The sequence below is a fragment of the Schistocerca gregaria genome, unplaced genomic scaffold (assembly GCF_023897955.1).
Source record: "Schistocerca gregaria isolate iqSchGreg1 unplaced genomic scaffold, iqSchGreg1.2 ptg000440l, whole genome shotgun sequence".
NCBI lineage: Eukaryota > Metazoa > Arthropoda > Insecta > Orthoptera > Acrididae > Schistocerca > Schistocerca gregaria.
In genome coordinates, this window is record NW_026061863.1 from 2296211 (window position 1) to 2307010 (window position 10800).

The 10800-nt window shown below is 40.0% G+C and overlaps 1 non-coding gene across 1 annotated transcript; it reads right to left on the reverse strand.

Annotated features, from left to right (window-relative positions):
• Positions 1-5464: 5464 nt before the first annotated feature.
• Positions 5465-5538, reverse strand: Trnat-ugu (transfer RNA threonine (anticodon UGU)). The gene has a single exon. It is a non-coding gene; the product is annotated as a tRNA-Thr (tRNA).
• Between the last annotated feature and the right edge of the window lie 5262 nt (positions 5539-10800).

Below are 10800 nucleotides of genomic sequence, written 5' to 3' on the forward strand. Positions count from 1 at the left end.
TGCGACTTATCAGTAACACGAACATTCCCACTACGCACTGATTCTATATCGTCGACCTGTCTCTACAGACCAGCCACTTCGCTTACGACTGACCATATGGTTTTAATTGTATCCTGAGACGTAGCTATTCTATCTGCATACCACTTTGCCATACCAGTTTACATATGATTATATGAATTAAGGAGATCTACCAGCATCCTTTTACTTGCACAATCACTTTACAATTAATATTGAAATCACCACATATAAATAATTTTTTGTATTTCCTACAAAGTGTACCAAAAACCTCCTCTAGCTTTAGCAAAAATGTGAAATTGGCGTCTGTGGCTCTATAAATAACAATTAGAAGTTTAGCTCCATTAAATTTAACCATACCTTCACAACATTCTAACACCTTTTCAGTGCAGTACTTAGAAACATCAATTGACTCTAATGGGATGCTGTTTTTCACATACATGGCTACTCCCCCACACCGAAAAGAGCTCCTAGAAAAGCTGCCAGCCAACCTGTATTCTGGTAAAGGAAGCCTCTGAATTATCTCCTTATTTAAGAAGTGCTCAAATATACCAATAATTTCAGAGTCAACATCTATAAGCAGTTCACTAACTTTATCTCTAAAATCTTGTATATTTTGATGAAATATACTAATTCTCTCATTACTTGGATACTTAAGCTTTGTCAAAAGTGGATCTTTTGTTAGAGAGACTTCCCTTAAGCAGGAAGACCTATCAGCTGACTGGTGCAGCTCTAACATCAACTACTGCAGGAATTTTCCCATGAGTGATCCCACCACCTCGATCTATGCTGTCACTTTAATTTTCCTGTAGGCGGTGTCTATCTTACCCATGGTGATTTTCGCCTCTACATCCTTACATTTGTCCTCTAGCCATCCCTGCTTAGCCATTTTGCACTTCATGTCGATCTAATTTTTGAGACGTTTGTATTCCTTTTCGCCTGCGTCATTTACTGCATTTTTATATTTTCTCCTTTCATCAATTGAATTCAATATTTCTTCTGTTACCCAAGGATTCCTACTAGCCCTCGGCTTTTTGCCTACTTGATCCTCTGCTGCCTTCACTACTTCATCCCTCAAGGCTACCCATTCTTCTTCTACTGTATTTCATTCCCCCATTCCTATCAATTGTTCCCTTATGCTCTCCCTGAAACTCTGTACAACCTCTGGTTCTTTCAGTTTATCCAGGTCCCATCTCCTTAATTTCCCACATTTTTGCAGTTTCTTCAGTTTTAATCTACAGTTCATAACCTATAGATTGTGGTCAGAGTACACATTTGCCCCTGGAAAAGTCTTACAATTTAATACCTGGTTTCTTACCTTTATATAATCTATCTAAAATCTTGCAGTATCTCCAGGTCTCTTCCACGTATACAACGTTCTTTCACGATTCTTGAACCAAGTGTTAGCGATGATTAAGTTATGCTCTGGGCAAAAACCTACCAGGCGGCTTCCTCTTTCATTTCTTACCACCATTCCATATTCACCTACTACGTTTCCTTTTCTTCATTTCTCTACTATCAAATTCCAATCACTTGTGCCTATTCTATTTTCATCTCCCTTCACTATCTGAATAATTTCTTTTATCTCATCACACATTTCATCAATTTCTTCCTCATCTGCGGACTACTTTTAAGATTATGGTAGGTGTGGACTTCATGTCTATCTTGGCCACAATAACGCGTTCACTGTGCTGCTTGTAGTAGCTAACCGGCATTCGAATTTTTTTTTATTCATCATTAGACCTACCCATGCGTTAGGTTCATATTGGCCTTCCTAATACTTAAATCTATATTCGATGTTAACAATGACGCCGGTGGATAGACTATATGAAATTACTGATCGTCGATAAAGTCGCGAATATAACCGACATGCTATTGGGCCCTTCGCAGGGAAAGGGTTTTCGCCGCAAAAAGCGGGAAACTGGAATCCAGCAAATGAGTAAAAAATATATATTCTGTGACAAAAAATTAGTGTACGTACACAACAATAGTCTGGGATTTCTGTATTACATAAAACAGTTTTTGTGATTGTATCTTGCAGCTTTAGTTATTTTTAATTAAAAGAGATTTTAAAAGGACAGAAAGAGCGTTTTGGTCTACGCTACACATCGTTCTGTTAGTATAGTCTTGACTTCGTAATCACTTTCGTGGACTTCTGCAACTCTTAATCAAAATATCCAACCTAATCGAGACAATACGCTACGATACAGCCGACATCATGACAAGAGAATGGGCTACATCAAACTCGAAGTAATTTTATATAGATAAGGATCTCAATGACCTGTGTACGTCTAATATAAAAGATCTCCTAACCATTCTCCTCAAATAGATCGCCATCTTCACTTGACCTTTAACTGAAACTGTTTCAGAATTAAAGACTGAATTCAAAGAAAATTTGGCTTCCAGTCACAAAACAAGAAAAATAAAAATAATAAAAGTGAGAATGTGAAACAGGTTAGCAATAACCACAAACAGGAGATTCTACAGAAAATCAAAGTGAGAAAGGAAATTATTAATATTATCGACCGTTTAGGAACTCTATGCTACGAAAGGGATGAAACCACATATAGAATAACTGGTGGAAAAGTTAGTGTGTTTTAAGATTAAATCCAAACAACAATTAGAGAAAAATATATCGAAGCTAGGCCTATATTACGAAAAATTGCTAAATCTCGAGGCAAATTGTGTCCTCCAGTATTTGATGAAGTGTTAGTGCCCCTAGCACGGATAAAAACAGGATCTACAGCATCAACAGAAACTTCGGATATGTGTTTCATATTTCATCCAAGCCTACAGTCTATAAATACTAAAACAAAATACCACTACAGGAAAACTACCTACGAAGAAGTTCTTGGTAAAACTATGTAGCTGTAGTTGCCTTGGACTAACGACGTGTGATTATCAATGTAACCTGTACAGACTGTACGCTTTCCAAAGCTGTTATCCATGAAAAAGCTAAACGACGTTTCGTGAACAAAACACAATTTAAGACCGGACCACTAATAAAATTATCTGACAATAGGCACTGTTGAAAATTTGTGCCAGACCAGGATTACCACCCGAGTCTCCTGGTTACTAGGGAGAGGCAATGATCACTGTGTCCGAATTACACAGTGGTCAACATAATAGCACGAACTGCCCGAGCATGCCGTTCGTCAGATCCAAATTCTCAATTTCTCCATAGACTGCTAATGCAGTGCTCCTTGAACATTATCCTCCTCGCCTTAATTAAACAGACACAGAATATATACAAGCTTGGCCTTACGAACATTGCAGACGCCGTCTATGCAACACGCGTCACACTTCAAAGAGTTTACCAATACATTGCATTGTTTACTATCGACCACGGATCAAGCAACGTAAAAAGCACTGCGTCTACTGAGATCATGATTCAGAGTTTAAAAAAAAAAAAAAAAAGAAACTAATAAGTCGCCTACATATTACAGTTGCTGCCGAAAGAGGAGAATCACTATTTTCCCACAAACGGAAATATAGTTAAAATTACGCTTCTAATTCGGCTAGTTTCGGCGGTTACTAAAATTTGTAGTGAAAGTTACATAGGGAACTCTCCCGTCCCCCCACCAGAAACGTAGTTTTCGTCGCTGTTGTGCGACTTTTGTACATAGCCAGAGAAAGTGTGTTAAACATGGCGCGGACGGAAACACTAGGCTACGCTACAGGGAAATCTGCTTACACAACGTTTACTCGGCATTAATAATCGTTGGCGTAAACATCTCTCAATCAAATTACCCCCTTCCAACCTAACTTAGATCTCGGGCTACACTGCCCATAGGCCTGTCATCACAACCAAAATTTCAATGTGTGGGGGATATCCTGTACTTCTCGCTAATCTCTCTCTAGGCAAAAATGTCAGTTATTGTAGATTGGTGGCAGTCTCAACTACAAGATTTACTAATGATAAACACTATTGAGGCGGCTCGTAATTTTAGAATAGTTCTCTTCGTCTTACTTGGCATAAATTGTTCGCTGGCGTCCCAGCAGCTAGCTCCTTCAGTGTCTGCTTCTGCCATCGCACCACGCCAGTCTGTTGTTATCCTAGCAGACAGAACGCACCGCACATCCGACAACTTCGGAACCACTCAACTGGCCAGTTAGCAACTGAGCCGAACACTGTTTACACCGTCAAAGGAAAACTATGCAAAGATGTACACTCGAATGGCACGACTGAGTAGTACACACACACACACAAACAGTAATATCTGTAGAATGTCCATCGACACGCGCAGAACGAAATTCTTCTCGCGAACGTACAGCGTCTCCGAAAAAAATCTCGTGACTATATTCCGGCGTTACGGCCAGGTTCTCATTCAAATGAGCAAAAAATGTTATATATTTTTTTTGAGACAGTGAAAATACACTTGAAGGATCTGTTTGGGAGTTACGAGTGATCATACTATGAGCTTTATTTTAGATTTTCAGTAAAAACAATGGCGCCCGCAATTATGATTTGATCACGCGGACTGCGTGCAGTGTGGCCTCTCAGATGTTACCTGAAATCAAAAATGGATGACATCAGTTGATACTAAATTACTTCTCTGAAATTGAAAATGGAAAACATCAGTCGATATTACATAAAATTTATGGGAGCGCATACCTAACCGCAATGAAACAACCGTAAATTTAACGATACGGTACTAATTCGAACTCTGAGTTAGATTTTTTGGGTGGTTTATTTCACTCCTTATGCCTTCACAAAAATTACTTAATATTAATCAGTGTCATATATTATAGGTATAAGCTCCTAAGAAAAGTGTTTACTTTTCTGGGTCAGAGGTAGAAGTTAAGAGATTGAACCATTTTTAGTTAATGCTGCATGCCGTTCTGAGAAAATTGTTTCTCCAAAAAAAAAAAAAAAAAAAAAAAAAAAAAAAAAAAAAAAAAAGGTTCAACGTCTAGGGAAACCTTTTAGTTATATTATTACTTCGATTTGCATGAACTGAGGGTTACATGTATATTTTTAATGTCGCTGAACACGAATCTGCAGTAAGATTTTCAATATTCAAAACGGCTAATGCAATACGGAGAGCACAGGATTATGCTTTGTCCAATTTTTACCAAAAATGCATTTTCGTTATTTACGTTTAGTGTGCAATCCAAGGAGCACTTTTCAACCCTTCCTCGGGCTGGAATTGTTCCTAGATAGCAACTCCCTGTTCTTCTTGGCAGGAAAAGCCGATCTGTCTAACCTGGATATGCAGCACTCGTTATTCGTCAGTGTTATCGGCGAGTATGTTTGCAGTATGAATCATTTTGTGCACGTGCGTCACGGGACGAGCTTTGATCTACATCTATATGGATACTCTGCAAATCACATGTAAGTGCCTGGCAAAGGGTTCTTCGAATCCCCTTCACAATTGATAGTTAATTGAAACCCTCAGCTGCCGACAGGTGTTGTTGATATACTTCGATGGGGACAGCTGAAAATGTGTGCCCCGACCGGGACTCGAACCCGGGATCTCCTGCTTACATGGCAGACGCTCTATCCATTTGAGCCACCGAGGACACAGATGAATACCGCGACTGCAGGTATTTATCCCTTACACGCTTCCCGTGAGACTCACATTTCCAACCGGCCACAATCCACAAACGTAATGTACGTAATAGGTGTTTGCCCATCCACTCAATACTGGCCCACACTAAGGTGACGATTCCCGTAAGATTTCGGGCAATCTGTGCGCATTCGCACAGACGAAGGTCAATGGCTGGGTAACGTTTAACCATATATATGAAGATAGTAACTGTTCTCGAAAGAACAGGCGCCACTGACGACCGGGCAGCTTCTCTAGAATACATGATAGACCGGCCTATGTGGCCGAGCGGTTCTAGGCGCTTCAGTCGGGAGCCGTGCGACCTCTACGGTCGCAGGTTCAAATCCTGCCTCGAGTATGGATGTGTGTGATGTCCTTAGGTTAGTTAGGTTTAAGTCGTTCTAAGTTCTAGAGGACTGATGACCTCAATTGTTAAGTCCCATAGTGTTCAGAGCCATTTGAACCATCAGTCCCTGTGCTTACACACTACTTACATTAACTTATGCTAAGGACAACAAACACACACAACGATGCCCAAGGGAGGACTCGAACCTCCAACGGGGGGAGCCGCGCGAACCGTGACAAGGCGTTTGAGACATGGCGGATACCCCGCGCGGCTCATGGCAGTCGTGACACTGCTTCAAACAATGGGCTGTAGAAATTTTTTTAAGCACGGATTAAAAAAAAAACCTTTCCGTTCCAAGAGTCTGGACAAGTACACCTTAAAAAAAAATGCAACTACAAAGAAATTGAATTTTCGAACTTTTTGGATGAGAACCTGTCCCTATGGAACACCGTTGATAAAATGTCACAGGGATTATGTACTCAGGTTTCACATGTGGATTAACAATTCCTAATCGAGGAATTTGCATCTCCCACCTTGGAATTCTCAGAACAGAATTTTTATCCATTACGAGATTCTCAGCCACTTGCAGAAGTGATTTCCCGTGATTCTGCAAAACTTTTCCGTTAGCCAATCGTAGCAACTATAATATTTGGTTCCTGGTGCATGACATGTCTCTTAACTTAAAGTGACCAACTCATTTGCATAAAGAGCTAACTTATCATCCGCTTCTTTACTTGCGTAGACCGTTTATGGTCTTCAAAGATTTTTTTCTTTAATCGTTTTTTATGTCTTTTATAAACTGCAACACTTTCTAAACTTAACGCCATTGAAGCATGGTCTTTTACTGAATGACCAAAAAACAATGCCGACAGCTGGAGTCGAAGGTTTTCGTTAATCAAGCCGTTTGTATTCTTGTGGTGATATCTCCATAGAATCTTTCATTCCGCAACACATATTTCTTTTATATAACTGAGAAGTGAAATACCGGTTTTCATAGATGCAGATTTAACATATTTTAATATAACGCAATAAATATTTCATTAAAATTTTCATCCCCTTACTATCGAAGTTCCAAAACCACTGAAACACATAGTTTTTAAAAATTCTAACAGAGGAGCCGAATACGAATTGTCAGATATATTTAGTAATGCTTTCATAATGAACCATTTTGAGAAACATCTCACACCCTTTAGGAGTTAGATTTTCAGAAACAATTAAACATGTATTCTTCTATTTAGAACCAAGGAGCCAAATTCAAATCTTCATCCATTTAATTCTAAAAATGCTTTCATAGTGAAATATTTCATAAAACTTTTCATCCCCTATTTCACTCTATTAATGAGTTAAATTTCCAAAAGCAACGAAACACATTCTTTTTACATCCAACTGAGAAGTCTATTACCTATTTTCATAGATGTAACTTTAACAATGCTTTAGTAGTTCTTTAATAATGATTTATTTTCAAAAAACCTTCACTATTTATTCTATCCCCCCCCCCAATGAAAGAATTTCGGAAAATGATAAAAACCTTTTTTTTTGTTTCTGGCTGAGAAACCAAATGTCAATTTTCGTAGTTTTGTAGTCGTAGCTTCAACAGTGACATAGGGACATATTTTTTTAAAAAAAAAACTTTTCAACCCATATTTCACCCCCTTAGGAGTGGAATTTCGAAAAATCTCTTCTTAAATGGTGCTTTCAGCGTAATATTTACACCTTCATCAAATTTCACGTCTGTATACTTTGCAGGTTGGGCTGGAAGGCGATGAGTGAGTGGATACATGTGCCCCTATCGCATCTCCTTGGAGGTTGTAGTTCCAAAAACAGTGAAACACGTATATTTCAATAATAGAATTTCCATAGATTTATCTTTAAAAATTCTTTCACACTGAATTATTTTCATAAAACATTTCATCCTATATTCCCCCTCCTTATGAATTGAATGTATCAAAAACAGTGAGACATGTAATTTTTTTTTATTTTTACTTTAACCGAGAAGCCAAATTCAGGTTTTAAATATATTTAGCTTTAAAAATGCTTTCATAATTAAATATTTCATGAAACATTTCATCCTCTATGTAATGGGATTGTGGTAGTGACACACCAAAATCACAATAGTAATCCGTTGTAGTTGCTACACATTTTATTACAATCAAAAGCATTATAAAATCACAATCACAAAAATACAAGAGATTGCCTTATAAGGCCAGATCAGATGGACAAATAATAAATAAATTTCTTTACGTGGAACAAGACCCGTTAAACTTCAAATTTGGATATGACTAGGTAAATATACTTAGGTAAGGCTTTACTTAAATAGTACAAATGTGCATAGAATGCGCAGCAGAACTCTCATTACTTCCAATCAGCAGAGAAACAGATTAAGCCTAAGAAACAGAATTTTTAACGTTTGGCTACCCAACTTTCCATAACAAAACTATATACAAATGATTAAAGCAATTAAGGAGGTACTTTAATTTTGACCAAACCGACCTTCAAATTTACTTACTCAATTGATTAATCAACAATATTCTTAGAATGATTACAACTAGAACATGACCATATGACAATTCCCTTAAAATAAGGTTGCTTCAATATTTCGTGTGAATTGGCGATAGACGCGAGCAGACCAAGGATTCAAATCAATACGAGAGATCCACGAGACAGGGAGTGACATAGAAATATACTCAACTTGACAATGCAATTGAACTTTGGATGCTATAGTTCTCCACCGGAACGATGGAATCACGCGAAAGTGACAACATAACCGAAGATGTAAAGGAGAGGACATGGCCTTAAACATCTCTCTGCCGCCGTGGTGCTCTGTTCCCAGTATGCTAGCGTCGATCGCTGCCAATTATCTCTAACACAACACACATCAAGGGTAGAGAGTTTTCTGAGACATATACTACACAACCTTATCTGGAGAACAGGTGAGCATTACAACTGAACTGAAACAAATGAGCCTCCGTCAGTTACTTGCCCAGTGCCAGCCCTTAAACTTTGATTAATAAGTTCGCTAAAAGTCATGCCGAAGTTAAGATGACAAGATTTATCTCCGAGGTTCCGCATATTAGGGGCAGAGACAATGAATTGGCGACGCTCTTAGCCGTATGTTCGCGGGAGAGTCTGGGGAAGGCAAGGGCCACGTGGAGCCGGATCTTGGAGCGAATTTCCTTCTCTCCGAGACACCCGGTTTCTTCTGCGACTCAGCCGGCAAACAGGCTGTGGACCCCAGGTGGGGACCGAATAGGCAGCAGTAGGCGGATGGCGACGTCGTTACTGGCTGTTGCCCTGTTGCCTTCGGGGGGGCGGGGGGCTCTTGTGTAAAGGGGGAGACAACCGTGGTGAAGTGAAGGTCTCTATTCCACAGGAACGAGTTAGCATGATATATCCACGATTCGGTGGTCGGGGGTCATTTGGCGCTATACAAGACCTAGAACCGAGTTCGGGAACACATGTTTTGGCCCAACCTATATCGCGATGTCAGGAGATTTGTTGGCAACTGTGTCCAGTGTAAGCGCGGTAAGCCCGATGTGGGTCCGTGCAGAGAACTACTACAGTCGCTTAGGGAGGCAGTGTCCTCTGGACCGCGACTCAAAGATCGAAGCAACGATCGATGGAAACTGGCGCCAGAAACGCACCAGCTCACTCTATTTCATCCCCTTAGGGGTTGAACTTCCAAAAACACTAAAACACGTATTTTCTTATTTGTAACCTTGAAGTCAAATACCAATTTTCGTAGATGTAGCCTTAAAAATACTTTCATAGTTATTCCATAATTATTTATCTCAAAATAAAATGTTCACCCGCTATTTCACTTCATTCCCAGTAATAATGGAACACATATTTCTTTATTTCTGACCTAGAAACCAGATACAAATTTTCGTATGCCTAGCTTCAAAATTACCTTAATAGCTACATGTTTCAAAAATCCTATAATTTCCTGTGTCTCCCCCTTTCAGTGTAGGAGGGATAGTGTCGTACAAGAGACAGTATACTCAGTAGACAACGAACTGCTAGTTGTGAAATCAGCGACATAGGAACCGAGACTGACACAGAAGGTGCTGAAGGTGAAGCACACTAGACTCGTGTCTACCACGGCTTCTAATAATATCGATTTACCATGAACGGAAGTTCCGAAAAGTGAGCAAGTAATTTTACAGTAAATTCAGTACCGATGGAGAGGATATACAACGAAAAACATTTCTATAAAATTTCAGAAATAATGAAATATTCCACTCAAGTCGCGCGGCAGAACACGCAATGGATATGCTTGCACTTAAGACGGAAAGCCCCACGTGCTTACGCAGGCTTACGACAGATCTCAAAATTTGGCAGTAGGCGTAAGCCAACCTCGTGTGCTGCTACCTGTTGTTGATGCCAGGCATCAAGGTCTCAGTAGTACGGCCATGCACTGGAGAGTAGTTGCTTTGTAAGCACTCCGTCTTCAGTCCACGAGTGGCCTACTGGGACGGGACCATCCGACCGCTGCGTCATCATCCGTGGAGGATGCGAACAGGAGGGGCGTGGGGTCAGCACACTGCTCTCCCCGTCGTTATGGCGGTTTTCTTTGACCGGAGCCGCTACTAATTCGGTCGAGTAGCTCCTCGATTGGCACCACGAGGCTGAGTGCACCCCGAAAAATGGCAAGAGGCGCATGGCGGCCTGGATGACCACCCATTCAAGTGCCGACCACGTCCGACAACGCACTTAACTTCGGTGATCTCACGTGAACCAATGCAACCTCAGGGGCAAGGCCGTTGCCGCAGATATTTTAGAGTAGTTGCTAACGTTTCATAATTATCTAGTTTTACGGGGAAAATGTAAAAATGGCGATTGTCACCAAAGCTACAACTAATCTGAATTTCTGGTAACACGCGATCTAGTGTT